This window comes from Triturus cristatus, chromosome 11, assembly GCF_964204655.1.
Source record: "Triturus cristatus chromosome 11, aTriCri1.1, whole genome shotgun sequence".
NCBI lineage: Eukaryota > Metazoa > Chordata > Amphibia > Caudata > Salamandridae > Triturus > Triturus cristatus.
The window spans coordinates 925,828,088-925,852,159 of record NC_140594.1 but is presented as its reverse complement, the minus strand read 5'-3'; the positions used below and the strand labels follow the sequence as shown (position 1 = coordinate 925,852,159).

General features: G+C 43.6%; 1 protein-coding gene across 5 annotated transcripts in view; it reads right to left on the bottom strand.

Annotated features, from left to right (window-relative positions):
- P2RY14 (purinergic receptor P2Y14) overlaps positions 1 to 24,072 on the bottom strand; it is a 230,232-nt gene that overhangs the window by 142,658 nt on the left and 63,502 nt on the right. For 2 of the 5 annotated variants that reach the window (XM_085634892.1, XM_085634891.1), the window contains exon 3: positions 15,897 to 15,937. The exons of the other annotated variants lie outside the window; for them this stretch is intronic. The gene's annotated coding sequence lies outside the window, so the exon portion shown is untranslated. The remainder of the gene's footprint in view (positions 1 to 15,896; positions 15,938 to 24,072) is intronic. 5 annotated transcript variants of the gene reach the window in all.

Sequence of the window (24,072 nt, the reverse complement as noted above, 5' to 3'; positions counted from 1 at the left end):
ACTGGATGGACGGAATGCAACGAAAGCAACCTTACATTCAAACTAAAACTGCCTTTCAAACTTTGAAATTCTTACCTTTTGTTTCTTCAAACAGTATTTCTGGAAAAAAAAGTGATGTACAGTGTTTCTTCTATGTGGATCTTCAGTATTTTAGACATCCTCCGGCCTATCAGGGGTGATGTCTTTAAAAAGTTCTCCAAAGTTCAAAAGTCATTTTATCTTGCACAAAGGAGCAAATATAACATCTGAATACTACACACTCTAATTAAAGAGTGAAACTGGAAGGTCACAATGCAATCACAGCAACCATAAATTGAAACAAAACTGTTTTTAAAACTATAAAATGGTCATGTTTTATTTCTTTAACCAAAGTTCTATGTACTACTTCTGGAAAAAAAAGTAATGTATGATATTTTGTCTTTGTGGATCATCAGTGTCTTAGACCTCATTTGCCCTATTAGGGATGATATCTTCAAAAAGATCTCCAAAATACAATTCTCCTTCATATGTATTAGTACTATTGTGTGAGTTATGAGTCTAGTCAATACTGCTTTAAGTCATATTTTTTCAATGCATAAAAAGTACAAATACATGTTTAAAAATACTTTACATCCAATAAAACATCTAAAACCACACATCTAATAAAATCCGTATCATAACTTCACAATTTCTTAATTGCCAACTCATTGCTGTCCATTAAAACATTAAAACATCTGTAGGGATAAACGTCTATACATACCCAACGCCCATAGGTAGGAGGCAAGGGAACATATATAGGGGTCTGGCAACTGTAGGATAAAGTGCAATGCAGGCATACAATTTACAAGGTTATATTACGGTAGAATTGGGACTAAAAAAAGCTTTCCTTTGGGGCCCATAGAAGGTGCAAAAGAATAAAATATGTTGTGATGTTTGAGCTGCCCTCCGATTGCAAGGACACAGTGGTAAATCATTTACCGAATGAGTGTTAGCCAGGAAACAAAACATTACAGGAATGTAGTTCAGCCTAAATCTGATCAAGATATATCTATGCTGCAGGTTCCCTACAAATGAGAGGTATGATTGTAATATTTCTTTTTTTATGTTGTTTTTTTTATTAACAGTTTTAAGAAGTTACATCGTGTGAGCAACAGCATCGGCCACACAGATACAATGGCCGGGGAGAGTGGCTTAATGAGAATGTGCTTCTTACGAACATTAAGGTGTGTCTGGAGGGTGTAGGGTAGGGGGATGGAGTGGGTGAGGGCTGGGTGCCAGTATCGTGGGGACCCTGCAGACGAGAGTATCTCTGTTGATCTCCATATTCTATCGGGGTGTGGAGGGGGTGTAGTCCTGCAGTAGTGGCGAAGTAATAGGAAGTCCGGAGGTCAGTGGTTATGGTCATTACGCTGGGACCATGGTGACCCCTGGACGTATGGAGTTGTATACAGGAATGCTCATCAGTGCCTGGGTGGGTCTTAGGGCCATGAGCTAACGGTCTGTGGGGCTGGTCACCTACGGGGCTGCAGTGCCGGTGGGTGTTAGTGTGGGGGGAGAAGATTGTCGCGATGTCAGGATAGATGGATAAAAGTCAGGAGATGCAGGGTGATCAAAGATGGAGAGTGAGTGGCACAGGGCAGAATGTACATGTCTGAGCTGTATGAGGTTCATGCAGCGGATGGCGCCATACCTGTTGACAAGGGTGCTGGTGGCAGGAAGGGGGCGGAAGAGGGGGCACGGGGGTGAGAAGTGGTGCTAGTGCATGGGATGGTCACTCATGCTATAGTTTACATGTCGTCGTCTGGCATCCTTGCTGTAGTTGAGATCGGGTTCTCTCTTGTAAGGGTCTCCTTGTTGCCTCCCTCTGCACGTAGGAAGGGTGCCCAGACTTAAAGGAACAGGTAAGATTGGTCCTGGAAGTTGCAAATAACATGCTCGTGTGAGGCCATTTGGGTCATGGCCGTTCGCCAGGCCTCCTGCGATGGTGGGGTCGGTGACCTCCATTGTCGCAGGATACATATTTTTGCTGCATCCAGTGCAGTGTAGAAGAGGAGGTGTTGTGGTTTTGAAAGCCTGGGGGAGTGCCATAGGTCATGCAGAAGAATGACGGCGGGGGCAAGTGGTAAGTGCAGGAGCATAGTAGCACTCAGGACCTGGCCCACATGGGACCAGAAGGGTTGCACAAATGGGTATTCACATATAATATGGGTCGTGTTGCAGTTTGTATTAGTGCATCTCCAGCATTTAGCATGCGGGAGTAGGCCTGCTCTGTGTAGTTTCGTTGGTGACCAGTGCCAGTCATGGAGGATCTTAAATAAGCAGAATTTCAATCTTGCCTCCCTGGTGCCTCGGTCCAGGTCTTCTAGGAGCTCTGCCCAGTCGTCTTCCTCATAGGAGACCGATAGTCGGGCTTACCATTTGGTACGGAGGGTTCACGACAGGGATTGCGAGTAGAGATAGGATGCGAATACCCCATACAGTCCAGATGTAACCCCTTTGTGTTTCCCAGATGTGTGTAGGTACAAGACCACCGGTGGGGCCGGCAGTGACCAGGAGCACGGACCAAGACCTTTCCTCAGGCAGTGCTGTAATTGGAAAAATTTCCTCAACTGTGGCACGGGAAGACCAAATTCCTCTCTTAACAGTGTGAATGTCTTGAGGTCGCCGTCATGGATGAGCTGGTCTAGGATGTGGATGTCCGCTGTCTTCCATATGGGCCAGGACAGTGTCTGCCCGTCGATACATATGCCAGCATTTTCCCATATCAGACTTTTTCATGAAATCGTGAGTTCAAACCCAACACATGATGTGCTTGTTGCCAGGTCTTGTGCATGGCAGACATGACCGGGCTAGCGGGGTCCTGGTGACTTGTCCCTGTCCCATAGAGTGTGTAGAGGCCCGTTTCTGTAGACAACAGGTACCCTTCTTAGTGTACCCATTGTGGCGCGTCAGAGGTCCCTGGTAACATGCTTACCAGTTGGGCTGCAGGGCAAGGGCAAAGTGTCTACCGACGGGAGGCTCAGTCTTCTGCAGGAGCGGTGGGCTTTCAGTTTCAACGCTGCCAAGCAGGGCTTCGAAGAACCGCACATGATGGATATTATCCTGGAGTCTATTAAGCATAGCGTGGCAAGAGGTGCCTGGAAGGAAAGCATTCCAAGGGTTAGATAAAGTGCGGAAGGGTTGCCATACACACGACTTGTACCCTACCCTACCTCACATAGAGAGCCTCAGCACCTTCCACTTTTCAAGGTCACATTTCATCTGAGTGAGCAGAGGGTTTTAGGTTGTCTGCTACCATCCCCTCCTTCCCTTTTCTCACAAAGACACCCAGGTATTTGGGGTGCGAGGTTTGGCCATGGATGGGGAACCCATGTATGGCCGCTTTTGTGGTGTCATCTGAAATGGGCAGTGCTTCACTTTTGTGGCAATTGATTTTGTAGCCAGAAAAGAATGAGAAATTGTTTATATTGTGAAGCAGAGATGGCATGGAGCAGTGTAGGTATGTGAGAGTGAGCAGAATATTCTCTGCGTAAGGATAGATTTTCGAGTCTCCCATCCGGAGGCTTATGCCTGTAACGTCAGCCAATTTGCGTTAGGCAGCTGCTAGGTGTCCCATGGCCAGGAGGAAGAGGAGCAGGGAGAGGGGGCATCCTTGGCGTGTCCCCCTACAAATCAGAAACAGATTCGATACAAAGCCCCCACCGTTTATCTGTGCTATGGGGTTATCGTATAGCAGTCGCACTTTGGCTAAGAATTGATCGCCAAGACCAAAGCGCTTCATTACCTTAAAAAGGTAGTCCCACTCGACGTGATTGAATGCTTTTTCTGCGATGAGTGAGAGTGCCAGTGCATCGGTCCGCAGACCTTTTTTTGGTGAACCAGAGCATGTGGGCTAGGGTGCACAGGTGGTTTCTGGAGGATCATCTGGGTACTAATCCTCCTTGCATGTTGTGGACCAGGTAGGGGATAACTTTATGGAGGCGGGTGACCAGGATTTTGATATCATAGTTCAGCAGTGAGATAGGGCGGTAGCAGCAGCACAGTGAGGGATCTTTCCCAGGCTTGGGTAGAATGGCAATCACTGCTCTATTAGAGAGTAGGCCTAGCGAGGATTTGCCCTCCGCCTTTTGAAATGCCACATGCAGTGTGTCAGCTATCCCTTCCCCTGCCCAGCGATAGAACTCCGCCAAAAAGCCGTCTTCACCCAGGGCTTTGTGGCAGGATAGGTTAGCTATTGTGTGTGCAATCTCCTCCTTGCTTATCTTTCTGTCAAGGAGCTCTCTGCCCTTGTTAGAGAGGATGGTAGCTTCTGTAAGAAAGATGGCCAGTCTGTCCCCTTCAGCCGGTGCCCCTTGGGTTTAGAAGGACCTGTAGAACAGAGTAAATTAATTCACGATATCCTGTGAACGTATAAGGGTCTCCCCTTCGGCTGCTGAAATTGCCAGTATGGCCATGGCCACCTCCCGTTAACAAAGCTGCTCCACCAGTAGTCTCCCTGCCTTTTCCTCCTGCTCATAATGTCTCCCTTTAATCCTCTGTAGCGTGTATTCTGCCTTGGAAGTAAAAAAAGGCCGTTCAGTGCCATGCGGGCTGTTGCAATGCTCTATGGTGCTGTACGGTAGATTGTGCAGTGTACAGGCGAGAATAGGACAAAATGTATTTTTTTAGGTCCTTCTGCCGGGCAGCTGTTTGTCTGTTGGCCTGCACTACGTCTTGCATCAGCTGGCACCTGTTAGTGGCTTTTAATGCGGCCCAGAGGATCCTGCCCGAGTCCACGGACCCCCGGTTGTTGGAGACGTACAGTTGGAGGTGTGCTTGCAGTTGAGATTTGCCGGTGGCGCTGTATATTCATGTGCCAGGCCTTATGGCCCGGTCAAGCCAACCCTACCTCTAGTGATAAGAGGACTGGAGAGTGGTCAGAGAGTGCTGCCTCTAGAATGCGGGGTTCCCGGACAAGTTGCACCGTCCTTTGAGAAACCAGGACTTAATCCAAGCGGGAGGGCATGCAATGGGTCGGGGAGGTAAAGGTAAATTCTGTATTTGCCGGGTGGCAAAGGCGCCAATGGTCCACCAGACCATTGTCCGCCAGTATGTTGTCCATCAGAGCTCTGTCTTGTCCCCCTGCCCCTGTCAATGATGCCCGTTCTATCCAGAACTGGGTCTCTCACTAGGTTCCAATCCCTGCTGATAAGAAACTGTGAGGCGCCTATCTCTACCAGTAGGTGATTCAGTTGGAGAAGGAAAGGTTTGTTTGCTCCAGTCGGGGCATAGACCGATCCTACGTAGACATGGGCATCCCCTAATAGCAGTCTGGCAAATGCGTATCGTCCACCCAAAGCCGTCCCGTCCATGTCACCGTGGCCGGGAGAGATTTGCATATGAGGATTGCTACCCCGCATTTGCGGGTGGGTCCTGGGTCCGGGGCATCACCCTCTTGTACACTACAATGAATCACCTTTCCCACCCAGTCTCTGCACAGTTTATCAGACTCTAGGGCATCTAGGTGCATTTCCTGCAGTAGTGCTCTGTCCACCAGTTCTGTTTGGAGGTAAGAGAGCACTTGTTTCCTTTAATATAGTGCGTTAGTTCGTGAACATTCCATGTTACTGCGTTGATTGGGTGGGTGGCGTTCATGCTGAGGGAACAAGATGGGGCATAATATTGCTTTAAGGAGGGAGGAGGAAATTGTATGCAATTCTTGTGGTTTTTGCTTTATTCCTTTCCCACCTCGCATTTTCAGCTTTTGCCAGGAAAATATTTTTTAGTTTCGCCTTTGAAAAAGAAACACACATCAATGGCGACTCAAATAGGACTTGCAATCCTATCTCAGACAGTGTGTACTATACATGTTTTAACCAGGGAATCTTTTGGGCATAATCCAATTTTAAACAATCCCTCCGGATCACCTGGTTTAGTAGTACACATTGTCTTTTCCATATAGAAAGCCATAATAACAGTGTACTCCTGGCATGATAAATCCAATTCCAAATGCGGTAAATAATTTGCACATGAGCAGGGGAGCAAAAGCATTTTCTTACAGAAGTCATCCTCCACACGCTGCAGAAGAGACGGATCTACCATACCCCAAATTGCTGCCCCATATGTGGCACTAGTCAGCATATTTAGTTGGTATATATTTAACATTTCTGGAATAGGTTTTGAACCCAATTTTGTGGTGAGCTTTGCAGTGCCCTGATCCTATTTTCCAAAAGCACCTTTCTACTTAGCACCATCTTTTTCCAAGAAAGTATCTTATCAAATAATACACCCAAACAGGAAAATGTATCAACTACTTCTAATTTCTTCTCCTCTATATGGAAATTAAAGGAATTCCTAGAACAAGTTCCTGCAATAAAAACAAAGGATTTTGAAACACTTACACATAAGTCTAGCCTAGCCATATAGCTTGTATACTCCTATATGTGCTTCTGCAGGGCCATTGGAGTTCTTGCCAGAAGCCCTGCACCATCCGCATAGAGGAGTATAGGTAAGGGGATTGACTTCACATAGGGAAAATCTTTCGTTGTTTGCCCCAGGATTGTCTCTAGCCCATTCGACTACAAAAGGAACAAGTACACAACTCTGTCTTACCCCCCTCTCAATGTTAAATACCCTTGAACATTCCCCGTTCCTTCCTTACCGAACACATGCTATTGCCCCTGTATACAGCTGCCTGATAAAATCAATATTAGATGGATCCACTGCTATTTGTTCCATTTTTACGCACAGCTTGCTATGAGCCACGTAGAAAAATGCAGCTGTTTTGTCCATAAATGCCATACATAAATGGCCTTCTTTGGCTAGCGTGTATTTTGAAATAATCATGGTCAGGTTCAGGCATTGATCAGTTGTGCTGCTCCCTTTTCTGGTGCCGTACTGGGCCTCTGCTAAAATACTTTTTTCCTGAACCCAATCCTCTTATCTATTTAAACGCACTCTGGTCATTACTTTTGCCGTACTGTCAATTAATGAGATGGGTCTATAAATGTTGGTTCTGCCCTATCTCCCTTTTTGTAAATTGGGACATTTACCGACCAACTTATTGGCCAACCTTAGATGTATGTATTAAAGACATTAGTCAATACTGGTGCCCATAGCGCTTTAATTTCCAAAAATATATCTGCCAGGACCCCATCCGGATCAGGTTCCTTCAGGAAATTGGTCTGGGCCAGTGTACGATCAATTTCTTCTGGCTCAAATGTTAAATAGAGAGGTCGGTGATCCTTTAAGCTGGAGTTATTATTTAAACATGCAGTGGGATTTTAAAATATATTTTGAAAGTATGATACCAACCCTTCTTCCTCTATTTGTGTGTCTAAGGATGGAGCCTCCACGTCCTTTAGAAGTAGTGCCTTTAGCACCCTCCAAAATTCCCGGTAATGCTTTTGAGTGCCAATCTCAAGTTTTCCCATGCTTTAAGATTTAGCTCCCTTAGTCTTGCTCCTCTTGCTTTTGTATAGCTTGCTCGTAGAGCTCGGATACAGCCCTGATCCCTTGATTTGACTGGTAAGACAATATGCAATTTGGAGGCAGTTTTAGAACAATTGTGATTGAACCACAAGTCTTAGGTCCTATCTTTGTTCTTTCAATTGTGTATTAATTGGGTTTTGATACCTCTCATAAGTTCTTCAAAAGCTAATGTGACTAAATCTGGGGGAGCTCCCATATCAAGGCAGGTCAGGATCACCAAGTACTTAGCAACAAGCAAAGTATGGAGAAATCTTGCCCCTCCACCTTGTCCCATTTTAAGATGTACCCATTATTTCTTGCTAATATTGGTTTTGGTACCAGGACTAGCTGAGAGAGAGACTTAAACTCCCTCTGTATACTACAGGCCAGGAAAGAATGGTTGCTAAAAACTGGAACCGCCCCCCTTTTGTTACTAAGCCTACAACTTAAGGGATCAGAGGTGATTATAAAATCAATTGTGAGGCCTGAGTTTTGGAAACCATAAGTCTTATCCATCTCTCCTGTGATTGCATTAACACTATTTTCAACCCCATATCTCATATAATTAAAAATTCTATTCCGTGCCTCCCATAAGTGGTGGTGTTAAAATGTACAATTGGATCCTTGAAACAGTCTGTGATCCCACAGACTGTATTATCCATTAAATAGCAAACTCTACATTTTAAACCACTCACCCAGAGGATTCTTAATATTTTGGGATACTTAGCTGTAGCTTCCTCAACTACTTTTTCCAGTTCTTCTACCACAGTATCCATCATCCCCACAAATGTATTTTTATAGAAGTTAAGTAGCAACAGATCCCAATCTTCCAGTCCTCCACTTATTAAGTAATGGAAATATACAAACGAATCAAAAGAAATGTAATATTCTAATGCTGAGGGTATTTGCCTCAAACGTCACTAACCCACCCTTCGCCATGCCTGCTCTAGCTGTAACTGCTAGGTACTTAAACGATTCATCAATATTACAACTATTGCCCACGTTTCTTGCAGACAGACAATATCCTGTTTATTTATTTCATTTTGCCACTCTGTTAAGGCCCTCTTTCGACTAGAGCCTGCTATATTCCAAGACATTAACTTTATTTCCTTTGTGCCTTCGTTCCCATTCTCGTGCTCACTATGTTTACTCCCATTGCCTCTAGCATTGATTGACTCCTGGAGTCAGTCACTTTCTTCTAGGCTTTCTAATGGGGTAAATCTGTGCTTATTCCAGTTAGGTCTCTCTCTAGTAAAGTCTAGCTCTGGGCAGATGTTAAGGTATCTCTTGTGTCAACCCCAAACTTGTGGACCTCATGCAGTTTATAGATGATACCTAGTGGTAAGGCATATATCTGTGCACTCATAGAGGGTGCCATAGATAGACATGCTAACCAGGCCCTTACCAGTTCTTATGCATTAAAATCGATCACAATACAGTCCCCCGGAATAGACTTCAGCGATGGTCCCACCCAAGAGATTCTCCTGGCCATGCTCATATGCCTGTGTATGAATTAGCCCATACTACCAAGTTTTGTCAGTCAATGCAAAACTTTCCCCATTAGTTGCTCTGTGGTTTCATATTGGGTCTTCCTTAATTCCAGCACATTTGCCAAGATAAGCCCAAGTGGGCTAGCTTCTGGTGGAAGAGCAAGGCTCTGCAAGCTGGTTGTTTACCCTTCCACTCTTTGCTTATTGCTCTGCCACATCCCCTCCCTTAGATAAGTCCTTATTTGTCAGCCCCCAAATGATGCCTTAGCTCCTTAGGACTGATATCGCTCAACTGCAACATCTGTGCTCATTCTGAAATTGTGAGTCAGTTCCTGTTGCAGTTTCATGGCTTAGGAAGACTCAAGAAAATGAAAATGCACCTTCATATTAATGAGGACATTCGCCCTTTTGGCTAACGGCACCACAGCGTCACTTTTCATTTACAAGAATCCTTTGAGAAGCATGACATAACTGAATGCTCCACCGGTCATACACCGTGGGTTTCGACCATAGTTGTTATGCCAAAAAAGGATAGTGGAGCAGAAATGGGCATTTTGCTGATATGCGCCAGTCCAACACATTGAGTATTGAGAGAGAAAGACATCCTGGTCTATCCATAGCAGACATGATCATGCAGCTGAACGGAGCCAAAGTCTTCTCTCATCTTGACCTAAACAAAAGATACCATCAACTCGAGCTGAAAGAGAACTGTAGGTACATTACTACTTTTTGGACTTATGATGGTTTGTTCGGATACAAAAGACTGAGTTTTGGAGAATCTTTGACTGTGGAGATATTTCAAGATGTTATTTGCCGAGTAATTCAACCTTTTACACATGCTTTCAATTACAGTGATGACATACTGGTATTTGGGACAATACAAAAGGAGCATGAAAAGGCTCTTACACAAGTGGGCCAATTACTTGCTAATGTAGGTCTCACTCTGCATGCAGCAAATTGTGAGTTTCACAAAACCAAACTTAAATTCTTTGGGCACATATTCTCTGATGAGGGAATGACTCCTGACCCAGGTATGTTGCAAGCACTGTCATCTACTTGCCCCCCACAAGATGTAACAACGCTGCGATCCTTCTTCGGCATGGCCAATTATTGCTCAAGGTACTTCCATGACTTTGCTTCAGTGAGTGCCCCATTGAGAGACTTAGCAAAGCAGAATGTCCCATTCTAGTTCTGTCCTGAATGCGACCAAAGTGTCAAAAAAAATAAATACATGATTTAGAATGCAACTGAAATGGTCTAATTTGACCCCTAGTTACATACTGAGACCATTCGAATGCCCAGAGACACATTGTGGCTTATGCCAGTAGAAGACTGTATGTAACAGAACATGGCTATTCTCAGCCTGAAAAGGAAAGTCTGGCTGTAGTATGGGCCTGTAAACATTTTCATCGGGTTTTATATGGGAAACGTTTCACTATCATCACAGACCACCATGCGTTTCTCACTATCTTTGGTAACCCGAAAGCTAAGATGCTCCCTTGCATCGAGAGGTGGGGGGTGTGACTGCAAGAGTCTGACTAGGTGATTGTACACAAGCCAGGGAAAGATTAAAAAGCCAGCAGATTACTTTTCAAGATTGCTGCTACATTGCCACAGTGTGACATCCAAATTGGCTGAAGAGGTTCTCAACTTCCTTATGAGGTCCAGCATGCCAGCAACTCGGTCCATCGAACAGATTATTGCTGCTACCAATGCAGATAAATACATGTTCACCCTCAAAGACCTCATTACAATGCAATCTTGGAAGAAAAGTATTCAAACCTTTGCTGATGATGTTGAATTCCAAAAATTCTAAAACGTTCAGGATGAGCTATCTGTCTCATATTGAGAGGCTCGACAATTGTCATAACTAAGAGCATGAGCTCATTGAGCTAGCCCATGAAAGTCAATGTGGCATTGTAGCCACGTAAAGAGCCCTAAGAGACCGAGTGTGGTTCCCTTGCCTAAATGAATGAGTTGAGAAAGAACTGAAGGCGGGCCATCTTTGTAAATGTTTATCCCCCAAGGTGACACAGCATTCATTTGCATTCTCTGACCTCTTTGTGCATGCCTCGGAGAGAGTTGTGGTTGATTTCTTTGGGCCTCTAGGAAATGGATATTCTCTCATGGTAGTGATCGATGAATACTCACATTTTCCTTTGGTGGAAGACTTTTCGTCGGCAACCCATGTCAAAGTAATCTAGTGGCTCGATGACATCTGTGCAACATGGGGCAATCTCGCTATTCTCAAATCTGATATTGGCCTGCCTTTCAATAGCAAAGAATTCAAGGAGTTCATCTTAAGACTCAATGTCAAGCATCAAAAGAGTACAAATCTCTGGCCCCAAGCCAATGGTGTTGTTGAACAATTATGGGCACAATCAAGAGGGTAATTCAGTAAGCATTGATGAAGGGAATCAATCTAAATCAAGCCATGTGTCAAGCCCTTCGATCAAATCCTCAAACCACAACTGAGAGCCCTGCCACTTTGCTATTTGGGAGAGCCATCGGAACCAAACTACCACAATGGACATTGGACCGATCAATTAATGTAGATAAGATTTTTGCCACAAACACTTCTCAAAAGTGGAAAATAAAACTTATGCTGATCAGAAGCGACGTGCCAAGGAAACAGCCTTCGATAAAGGAGACTAGGCATAGGTCAAACAGAAATGGAACTGGAAAACAGACACTCCATTTGCTGTCGACCATTTGAGGGTTGTAACGTTCAAAGGACACATGGGCGCATCATCCCGGAAAGTTTATCACACAGGACTCTTCATACTTTTAACATCTACCTCAATGTTCGTCAGCTCCAGAGATAACGAGCAAGCTGACCCCACCGGAATGTCCAGATCACACATCCGAGCCTGTGTCATCGGTGCATAATCAAGGTGCTTCTACACTACCTCATACTGCCCAATCTGGCAGACCATTGCGAGTGCCCTTGCCACTCATTGAGGTAATATGATGCTAATGTTGTTTGTATGTTTTAATTATGTAGTGTGTTTGATATTATGTGAGTTTGAGCCCTTGCTGTTCTATGAGGACTCTAAACAGGAATTGCGTAATCTGTTGGGAGGTGTTAAGGTGTGGTTAGGAAATTATGATGCAATGCGTGCAGAGCACGATCGTATGTTGAAGAACAAAGATGTCTGCTACAGACTTCCATGTATGTTCATTTGCATGCTTCCATGCTGAGGAAGACGCTACAATATCTACTTCATTTCTGAATCTAGGTTCAGTGACTGTCAGGAGTTTGTTATAGATAAAGTGTGTCTGCATTAGGGCATTAGTTATATTACAGGACTTGAGTATCTCGAGGAACTTGATTTTCCCTGAACAGATGTATGCAGACTGAACATTGTGTGCAGGATAGGTTACTCTTTCGTCTGTGGGTCATAGTCAACATGAACTCAGCTACCAATGAAGTGTATGGTATAGGGTCAATGTTGCAAATAACACAAGCTTGCTTTACCTACGGGGGTTGTATGTATGAAAGCAGTAAAGATGATTCATATTATTCTGAGCTTTTATGTACTTACTTTCATAGCTCTAATGGAATACCCATTTAAAAAGCAATGCGTACATTAGAGTCTTGGATGATGTCATCTGTGATGTCATCAGTGATGTGATTTGAGATGTCGTCAGCGATGTCATAAATTATATCATAGAACATGTTATGAGTGATGTCATATGTAAGGTCATAAGCAGTGCATAGGGTGGTAAGGTATAGTTCGTTTTGTTACCTACAAATGGGGAATTTCTGTGTTTTTTTAGTTCAAAACATTAATGTTGTCACTGACAAAGTCACCTAATTATAATGTTACTTTAACCTTTGTTTTTTTCAGTGAATTTCTATTTTGTTTTTAAAGAAAAATTATCTTTTTATCACACTTAACTATAACGTTATTTTAACCTTTTCCTTTTTTCAGTGAATTTCTAGTGTTTTTTTAACGTAAAGTAATATTTAATTACTATACATAAATGCACCCCCTTCATCGCAGTAGGTGATTCGCCTGCAGCCAACCCTGACATGCAGCCAAACCCACGCTGTTCATGACCTTTGGCCGTGCTCAGTGGGGGGACTTTTGGCCAACCCCCATAAAGGCAGCCAATCCTACACTGTTCATTACCTTGGGTCATGCCTGGCAGTGGATTGACCTCAGGTCCTGACTTGCAACCGGGCCCTGCCGCTAACCTCCAGCATACAACCAAGCCCACGCTGCACACGGCCATCGGCCGTGCCTGGTTGGGGGTTGGCAACAGGGCCTGGCCTAGGGTCATGCTCTGTGGCCAACACCCCAAAGGCAGCCAACCCCACACTGCACATGGCCTTGGGCCATGCACAGTGGGCAGTTGGCGACTTGGTGTAGCCCTGCCGACCCCATCCCCGGGGCCTTTTTAAGTTGAGCCTCTACCTGTTGCATCTTCTTCTATGGGCTCTGGCACACCCACCAATTGCCATTGGTTGTGTCATGTGGCATTTAGAAATGGTGGCTTGTTATTGGTGCATTTCTGTAAATGCGCCTCCTTTACGTGTTTAGTTCTCTTTCCAGCGATTTTACTCACAGAACATTCTGTTTGGCCATCACACTGGACAGCATGTGATGGCCCCTCCATCCTACTCCTGTATGGGCATTGCAGCCTTTACACAGCTTGGTTCCTTCCCACCTCGCTGCTTCCAGCTGCATTGGGCTTCTAAGTACTCTTCGTTGTTGTTTTGTTGGCCTGCCTTGTTTAGGACTTGAACCCTGTGTACTTAGATGAATACAACACTTGCTAGTCTGAAACCAGCTTGAGTTAAACATATATATTAGAATGTTTCTTTCTGAACGTCTGATATAAAAGCACCGTAAAAATATTTTCCCCTTGTTAAACGCGTCTTATTATGCCCGAAAACAGCAAGGTGTGTTTTTTTTTTTCAACCGACGGAAATGCAAGAGTGCCATCAAAGGATCTTTTGTGGGAACACATGCTATCGTTACATCAAATGAAACCAAACATCTGCATAAAGGCAAACATATTGTAAGTTATTAAGACTGTATTCTATGTGCAGCGCTCCTCTCTGGGAAGCCGATGGGGAAATCAGACTGACTAGTTCTGTTGCTTTTGTAGCAACCATTTTTTTAGAAATTCTGCTCTTGACATCAACCTCATTTGTTCCATGATACGAAGGTCTTTTTTCTAGAATGCAAGATCCTTCTTCCTCCATGCTTATACACACTCAAAGAATTGCAATGTCCCTTTCTCTCTTGCCCCTCACAGAAGGAAATAATAATCTATAAAACTATAAGGGTGCATTCCGTAAATACGTATGACCCAGTAATTTACTAACAACATGGTCATGCATGAGGTTATCTCAATACAAGTTTCAATTTGTACTTGTCATATATATAATATCTCCAAACATCGATGCCCCATGAAACATATTTTGAAAATCCTTTTGATACCCACTTCAAGTACCCAAACAGATTGTTTTTATTGTCTCCAAAGCGAGCATAAAAAACACCTAAAAGAGTCAATTTTAATTGAAAAAATGTCACTATGAAATAGGCAAACACAATATATTTGACTGTTCTCAAACAACTGATATTGAATGCCCTAAATGAAAAATTGCAATTTAGTGGCATCAGATGTCTTGCCACAGTCTATACTGTCCAACATGATCTCCATATTTAAGTTTGCTGTCTCAGTAATGTAATTCCCCTGTTCCTGTTTTTGACACTTCTGAATTTATTTGCAGTTTTGTATTTCATTACTTTTGCTTGGGAGCTTTTTGTGAATTTCCTACCCTTACTGTTGTTTGATATTTTCTAATGTCGCTTCTGAGACAGTCTGGATTGCACTTGTTATAGGTCTAGATGAAGACCACAATGTATCTCACAAAAAATTCTGACTTCTGGGCTATATTTATCCCTTGTCTGTTATATAGTCCAAACAAGAGTCTCTGGATTGTTTCACGTTTTTTCTTCACTTTCTGGATTTGTGAGATCCAGAACTGATGCAATACTTACCGTGAGATTTCCAGAACTGCTAACAAAAGTGCACAAAAGACTTTCAAAACTGCACTCGGTGATTCATGCTTCATATGTGGCCTCCCACACTGCACACAATACTCAGTATTCAAGATAGGTTTTACAGATCTGACCACTATAGTCCACATGAGAAAATAAGACTATTTAGTCTATGTGGCCTCCCATAGGACCTGCAGTGCTTCTAATGTATCTGCTTGAATTTGATTCAATACTTCAAAGGAGGCTTCCATGTTCAACTTGCAAACTCTGGCATCAGATTAGGAAAACACCAAATATTCCATACTACAGCAACCTAGCACCCATTTGGGAATTACCAGGGACTCCAGAATGCTTGAAAGATGTACTGGCAGCCCTTATAAAGAATGTAGGTATTACAAAGTGGGGACAGTTGATACAAGCAGGAACTTTGATAAGCTGCGTCTCCCTACTAATAAAACCAGATGGGCAACTGTCTAGATTTAAATACTACCAACTCATAAGCTGGGCAAGAGGCCTAGCGAAGGTTCAAGATGACAACATGGAGGTAGAGGAAGAGTTACAGAGTGACCCAGCGAGAAAACAAATATCTAAATGGTAGTGGCTCATGATCAAAGCTGGCGAAAAAGACCTTGCACTACCATTAGAGTTATGGAAAAAATACCTGCCAACACAGGATTTGCAACATGTATGGCAAGTATCCTTTTCTATATTATGGCGTGTAATAAAATCTGCACCTCTCAGGAAGAACCATCTCTTTACTCTACACAGGGCATACTGGTCTCCAGAAAGATTAACAAAGATGAACAAGCAAGTGGTGAGAAATTGTCCAAAATGTGCTGAAACAAAAACGAACAACATCCACATGTTTCGGCAGTGCCCCCAACTACGCTTGTTTGGGCCAATGTGGGTAAGACTATAAGTTCAGCTTTAGGACAAGACATTGAGGTAAGCATAGACATACCTATTGTTGGCACGGTGGACAGTAATGGTTCTCCTTCTTATCTAAACAATAAACAAAAACACATACTGTTAGTACTAATTTTTCTTGCTAGATGAGAGATATGTATAAGTGGATACTTGCATGCCCACCAACATTAAAAGACTGGCTGAATTCTGTGTGTAAAGTTAAAAGCCTAGACCAATCTAGAGAGAAAAGTAACCTGCCAAAATTCGGGGATCTGTGGGACAGTAATAAACCCGAAGACGGAGAGTAGTCATAGGGTAGGAAGGGATGTCCAATGATTTTACATAATGCAACAAAACACATTTTGGGACTGTCACCACGTTGGAACCATAAGTGGCTCTACTGGTGACTTTGGAGATCTCAAGACACAATCTTACCTTAAGATGAGAAGATGTTCCCTTCTACCAGACGAGGCGAGAAAAAATCCCTAGCTGGCAAGGACCCGATAAGAGATATAGTTGTCTTTCTATATCTCAACTTTTGCTCAAATGAGGACACGAAAAAAAACTTCAAAGGAGGCCTTTACAAGTGCACAATATATTCCAGACCAGTCTACTGCTGGATCTGTGCTATACAAAATATATATTCTAGAACTGGGAAGAACACACCCAATGCCTCGGGAACTAGTAACAGTACTTCACACTACCTCCAGAAGTAAGCACACTACTCCAAATGTTGACTCAGGAACAGCATTTAATGCTCCAAGTAAGTCTTATAGAACTGGAAAAAAAATTATGTGAGGCTTCTAGAACTGAATTCAGTCCTCAAATGGAAGCCTCTTACACTAGATGAAATATTCCAATAAAGGCGTTCAGCTGGCCACAATGCTTTATACATAACCCAGAGAACCAACAACTATAAGGCCTTGCACATAGGCACACTACTCCTTAAGTGACTGACAAAGATTTTCTCAGTATACAAAATACGGCTCGACTTGTGATTTTATTTTTAATCACATCTAATGGTTTCCATTCTCTTCATTGCTCAATCCCTTGTTTCACACCCAAGTTTTCGGATGTTTTTCTGAATCATCATGAAAAATCTCTTTAAAAATACTCATCAGTGCTGACGTTATGTTTCCATCTATAACTATCCTACCCACACATCACCTCTAATCTTTTCATTCATCTAATCATCCAGACATCCATACATGTACTCATACACAAATCCATCCATTCAAGCATTTATACAAACATCTATCATTCCACCAACTCATCCATCCTAAACTACACCTCTGCTTCTTAAATGCTCACATTATCTGGATGGGAACCACATAATTCCACTGCACAACGCATACATCCACTCCACTCCATAACACATAAGTGAGAAATACTTACATTTACAAAAACCAATAGCTCTAACTCTCATTTTCTAAATGATTACTCCACTTCAAACAAAATAACATAAGTAAAAAGCATTGTCATTTACAACGCCATTAGTTCTAACTTTTAAAATTTTGAGACCGGTTGCTTGCAAAAGCTTGTTTTTAAAGGGATGGTTGGCCATACGACCACCCCCCGCTCGAGCCTCATTAGTTTGTGCGGACCCCATTCCCCAGGGCCATACATATAAGTTAAAAGGGGGAGCTGTGCAGTGCAGCGTTGTGATTGGTCTGAACGCCGTGATATGGCGCTCACGCAGGGGCTGTAGGGGTGGGCATGAGAGGGCCGACCAAACAGTCATTGTGCACTTGAGTGGGCAAACCACTCTGCCCCTGCCTGCCCCATGACCAGAGCAGGCCCGCCCACCCTCCCGCTTGCAAAAGAAACATAACATGATAATAACTAAAAGTTATTATCATGTTATGTTTCGTCTTCCCACACTGCTTTAAAGCAGTGGGGCTTTGCCCTCTGTCATAGTGGAGAAGCCGCCACTGGACCTCAATCTATGTGTGCAAAGTTACTAGTGGCAACTTTATATTTGTAAATTTACTCTTCGATGTCTCCAAATTTCAGGGTAAAACATGAAAATCTAGGCTCATGGGGCCTGACTCACAAAGGCAAACTTACACTTTTGTGTAAATTAACTATTTACTATTTCTTTGGTATTCACATACCACAAGTTTAATTTTACTAATAGTAATTTAACGACTTCAGAGATTCCACACTCATGGCGGCATTCTCCGCTCCGACTGCAGAGTCTCCACAGTCGTAAAATTTCTATTAGTAAAAGTGAACACCTCGATTATGAATAGCAAATTGTAAACTCACGCAAAAGCGCAAGTTTACCTTTGTGATTCAGGTCCACAGATGGTAAATAATAAAAAAAAAGTGCATAATTACACCAAAGTGCAAGTGAAATTTTACAAATGAGTAAATCTGCAGCCTAAAGGGACTTTTGTTTTATAAAAAGCTAATATATAGAGGTGCGTAAAAACGCTGGCAGTGAAAGGTTTAAGGCAGAGACTCTGACACAGTTTTGGGCTCTAAGGTGTTTTAAAAATTTGAACAGCTGCAGCAGCTTTATATTACCGTTTTAGACGATTTTCACAGGGACTCAAAAGAACCTGCTGCTTTTGATTGGAGAAGAAGCACCATTTGTTGACATCTTGAAAGAAAATTGTAGAACACAGCACTATACCAGAAAACATAACATAATGGGGCATAACATACCAAAACATTCAAAACTGAACTTAACCGCATCGCTGCTCATGACGGAACCACTCCGTCATGAGCCACGGGCGCCGTGTGCTCATGACGGAGTGGTTCCGTCATGCTGCGGCCGTTGGCGGCCGCTCCGCCCACGCGGTGCTGATTCCCCGCCTGTGCGGGCGAATAGCGTGAGTGGGCGGAGTCGTGACGGAACCACTCCGTCATGAGCACAGCGCGCCCGTGGCTCATGACGGAGTGGTTCCGTCACGAGCATGGCGGCGCCGCACTGCCCCCAAACCCCCCCAGCGCTGCGGCAAAATTCGTGCCGCGGCGAAGGGGTTAACAGAACAAGCGCAGCACAACACAATACAATACTAATGTGCATAAACATAAAACCATAAAAAACACAAAGCATCACTGCCACATTAAAATGAAACAGAACAAAGATGCACAAATATCTTCTTTGTCACATATCACCTACAGAAAATTTGCTGTCATGAAATGGTGGTAAAAGGTGTTTGTTTACATGACTTGGCGGATCCCGTCTTGCGGTATTGGCCCGTCATTTCTGGAATTCACTCCTCTTTAAATCAGATCGTCTACATGCTACTCTCATTTCAGGAGACAATTAAAAACTTGGGGGCAGATTTACAAGCCCCCTGCGCCACCAGTACGTCACTTTTTGTGACGTACTGGTGGCGTATTTTCCTGCTCCATATTTACAAGGACAGGAAAAGCTAAATTGTGTGGCTTTTCCTGTCCTTGTGAATACGGCCCCTTTACACGCAGCACTTTGCGTGAAAGGGGTGTTCCATGGGTGTTGCTGTGGGTGTTCACACGCAACACCTATGGAACCAGACACATTTACAGATTTACGAGGAATCGTAAATCTGGAAATGCGTGTGAATGCTACCCCTCGGAGGCGCAACGAGAAGAAATGTATTCATTTCTCCTCGTTTATTCCTCTTTCAATGCGTGCTGCATTCTACAGCACACATTGAAAGAGGAAAATGCCTGTAGTGATTGTTTTCGTGCAGGAAGGGGCACCTTCCTGCACGAAAACAATCTCCCTATGACGCAGGTATCCTTGCACCATGGTGCAAGGGTGTCTGCGCTGGTGCACGGCAGCTGTTTGTGCGCCAGCGCAGAGGTGGGCACAGGAATGCGACATATCATTGTTGATTTGTCGCATTCCTGTGCTCTGAAAGTGACTCAGTGCGGCGCAGCCAAATAGCTTGTGGAATGCAATGAGTCACTTTCTTGTAAATCTGCCCCTCAGTTGTTTTCTCAGGCATATGAATGATCTAACGAGCAGCTGGCTACCTCTCTTGACAAAGCGCCATGAAACCGTATGGTGAGAGTGTGCTCTATAAATATATTTTTTTTTAAAACACCAAGGACATACAGCAGTGCTAGACATTGTTTTGTGATCATAGCATCATAACATAACACAACCAAAAAAATAACTTAAAAGAACATACCAACATAACACCGCAGAACACAACATATCACAACATGGCATACTGACACTGAGCCCCTCTCTAGTGCTGATGTTGACAATATCGACTGTGCCCAAGCAGAATTTTTTTGTACATTTTGTAAGATAATTTTTCCAGTATTGCTTGACTTTTGTTTGTAATGGAATCCAGTCAAGCGGGAAAATATATGGAGATTTTCTATCTGCAGCTTTATCTTTTGCAGAGTTTTTAATGCACAATTGTGTATTGTATAATTGAATAACAAGTAGGCCCTCATTGTACTTCTTGCGCTAATTTAAAAGAGGAAAAGCTTCTGGTGTGATTTACGATACCCCGGGGTGAGGCAGTTGGCAGCTACGTTGTTACTGCACCGTTCCAAGGTTTGTACAGTTGAATGAGTGATAAAGTTACAATTGTGCATTTGTTCCCAAACACAAGGTGCATAAACATGGAATGTGCGTTATTTGACGTCATGATTTATGTAAGGTTTTACCCTGCAAATATCAGGTGGACAATTTGCACCCTAGCTGGAATCCTTCTTTGAGCATGAACTGCAGTTTGCACACATAAGGATTTGCATGCCCTTTGGAATAAGGGCCACACTGTTTTTTGAGAAGCCTGTCTAACAAAGAACCCTTAGTGTAGTACTCCAGAAAGATTAATGTAACATAAGTTTCGAAGTTGCAACATTTTCTTTACACCTTCATGAATGGTGCAAAACATGTTTTGCTAACTTCGCAAAACTCTAATAACGTTTGCCACTTTAGACCCAACCCTTACGCCCTCATTATAAATCACCTGTTTTTTTTCAATCCCTGCACCAACAACTGTTTGACCAGGGACGAGAATCACACGTTTTTGGGTAATTCCCACATTCCTCACGATTTTCCACCAGTACATTTCAGTAGATCACGCCTGTCAAATTTTACAGGAAGAAAATGTTTTCAGCAAAAAATGTTATGTTGGATTTTCATGTGAAAATCACCAAAATCCACGTTATGCCCCATGTTAAAGACAGTGCTTAATTTGTAAAATATGAAGTGCAGGTGCTCTCATTTTTTTAGGAGGCCACACCCACTTTCACCAGTGGCCCCACCCACTGACTATTTGTTCTACCCGTGCTTAATTTGTAAAATAAAATGTGCCAGGGACCTTTTCGGGATATCACGACAGCCTGCACCACCCATTGCCCCTGCCAGTGACAGTACCAACACAACTACATACCACCTCAGTCCTAAAAGTGATACAATTCAGACTTTGTTTTAATGTATTTTGACTTATTAAACACAGTTGTTGTGCTCGTGTGGGCAATATTTTACAGGCATGGTTGGAATTGTAATTCCTCTCCTCTCATATGAGTTCTAGGTTGCATAGAGCCTCTAAGCACTATGCAGGTTTTCATAATAACATACCGGTTTCACCTCTAAATATAATCTACTTTCCCCAGTTTTCACGGTGCCCTAGTGAACACACATTGTCTAGGGTTATCAAAATTCTGTAACAAAAACGCACTGCAAGTTTTAAAAGTTTGTCAGTGATGTACAGTACCCGTAAAATACTGACTGCACGTTTTGGCAACGCATAATTAATACACGCGTTGCATATTTTTCAGAATGACACTGAAAGGTGCACTATTGCAGTTTGCATAATGGTTCGATAGTATACACTGAGCAGCTGAGATAAAATATGGTTGTGACTGCAAGGCCTATTGGGGGCCCTGGCCCCTACTAGCACGGGTCCCGCAACAGTAGACCTTGGCATTGTACTTGCACAGGGCCGGTGCCGGAGGCATGATTGCTCAGGGCATGCCGGCTTGGACTCACATGAAGTGAACTGTTAAGTCCACTGTCCAAGGTCTGCCCTGAGCAATCATGCCTCCGCAGTCTGCACTGTCCGTGTACAAGTACAATGCCATGGTAGGGGTCCTGAGTAGGCCACGCAGCCATGATTTACGGTACCGCTGCAAGCCTAGGAGGAGGGGCCCCAGCCTCGCAGCCATGACCCAAAGGTGCCTGGGAGCCCACTGGCCCAGATTTCCTTCAGCTGAGTTCAGGAGAAAGGACCGACGTCTGATACCGACATGGACTACAAGAAACAAAGCTTCTTAGACCAATCGAGTTTTAATATTTGTCCCATTTTTTTTTCTACCTGTTAGTAAGTTTAGAATTGGCAGCCAAGCTATACATAAAATTAACCCTCTAAAATCTACACAGCAATTGTTTAGACTACATATCTCAAAAACTACTGAACTGACTTACACTCATCTAGGGATAGTTATAGTATTTCCTGGGAAAAAGTCAAGTAGGCCAAAGCCACATAAGCCACCTTCTGCCAATCCTGGCTATTCAGCCGGCCTATTTAGCCAATACCACTTTGCATTCAGTTTGTTTCCCCTTATCTTTGAAGTTATTGACCAATAGGTCTCAATATGCTTTTAGGCTAACAGCCAAGGCTTAGTGAAAATGCTTCATATTGCATGGGGATGTTCAGCTGCTATTGTTTTAGGCAACCCCCCCACCCGACTCATGCCTGCCTCCGCAATGCCCAAAAAAATATAAAACAATACTTGGGTTTCTGCTGCCCTTTCCCATCTATCACCAGCCTTTCATGAAATAAATTGTAAAATATTAACTCATGCCCTGCCTTTAATATCTTGTCTGATGGGGGAGGAGGGAACGTAAGAATCAAACATTACTTATTCACAGCCCTTACATTTTTTTGTTTTCTGTTTTTTGAATGGTCAGCTAACACTATTTTTATTTTGCACGAGCAATGTTTCTATTGGGTTTTGGTTCTGCACCATGTTTGTTTTTATTGATGAGAGCAGGTATTGCTCATTCCCTCCTTTGTCCGGTGCTTTTAAAGTGTCAACTTAAGCGCGTGATGAGCCAGCTAAGCAACTGGTTGCTGCTCGGCTTTCTTGACTTAAACTTAAAGCTCTAGAGTAGAGCAAATACATGAAGGATTTTGAAAAAAAAATTAGAGCAATGAAGAGTTAATAAGGTGACATGTCAGTGCTTAACAAAATAGCTATAAATAAATGTGTGGAACTGCAGCATACATACTTTCCTCCTGTCCCGATCTCGAAGAACTTCGTTACCAGCAGCCCGGTTAATTGGGAGATGTGCAATAACCACTGTTACGGCACATAACACAATTAGGAGTTTTGCAATAAATGCTTGCAGGTCAAACCTGCCACTGTGTAACGTGGAAAATGCACGGTGCTTAACGGAACATGCAGTTAGCACCAACCTCTGCATGATATTCTCCAAAAACTCATACTTGGGTTGTATTTAAAAGACACGATGAATTCCAACTTAGCAGAGACAGATATCAGGTGCGACAAATAGCATAACAATGACTAGGCCACTCATAGTAAAGACCAAGTAGGCACGCTCTCTGAGGTTCTTGATCTTCAATCCTGTCCCCTGAAAGAGAAGGCAAGGAGAGAAGAGCCTGGGTCACTACAGATTGAACACTTAGAGGTGAGGGAAACACGCAGGGTGATGAAGGGCAGCAGGGCTGGTGCAGCCTGCAAGGCCTCTAAAGATTTCATCACCGACCGGGAGCAGGAGCTACCCTACGCCTAACAGGCCCGTGACCGTCGGTCGCAGACAGTGTCACTCCAACCACCACGCTACAAAATATTTTTAAAAAGTAGCGTTGCTGGTGGTGGTGGGCGGCCGGGCACTGACCTGCCTGCCTTTATTTAATAGGCGGCCTAGGCCTGCTGCAGCCTACACTCGACGTCAGGCTAACCCTCTGCCTGTGAACCCTGGTAATGGCGAGGACAGGCGTGCGCGTAGGTGTGCTGAGGCGTGGCTTACTAAAAAGAAGAAAAAAAAGTACACGCACACGCTGCCTGCCACAGAGCACAGCCCAACCCAACCCCTGCAGAACACAAAACTCATCCCCCTGCCCAATCAGTGTCCTGGGGCCACAGCCTGCCCATTGGCAGCTACACTGAAGGGCCGCTGGCTATCCGCTGCGGCTTCGCGCCGCTCAAAGCAAATTTGAAATGCGTCATCACGCGGCATCATTGGAATACGAGGTCTGTGGAGTCATATATAAATGATATGTGATGCGCGCCGCGTCTGAGCCGGA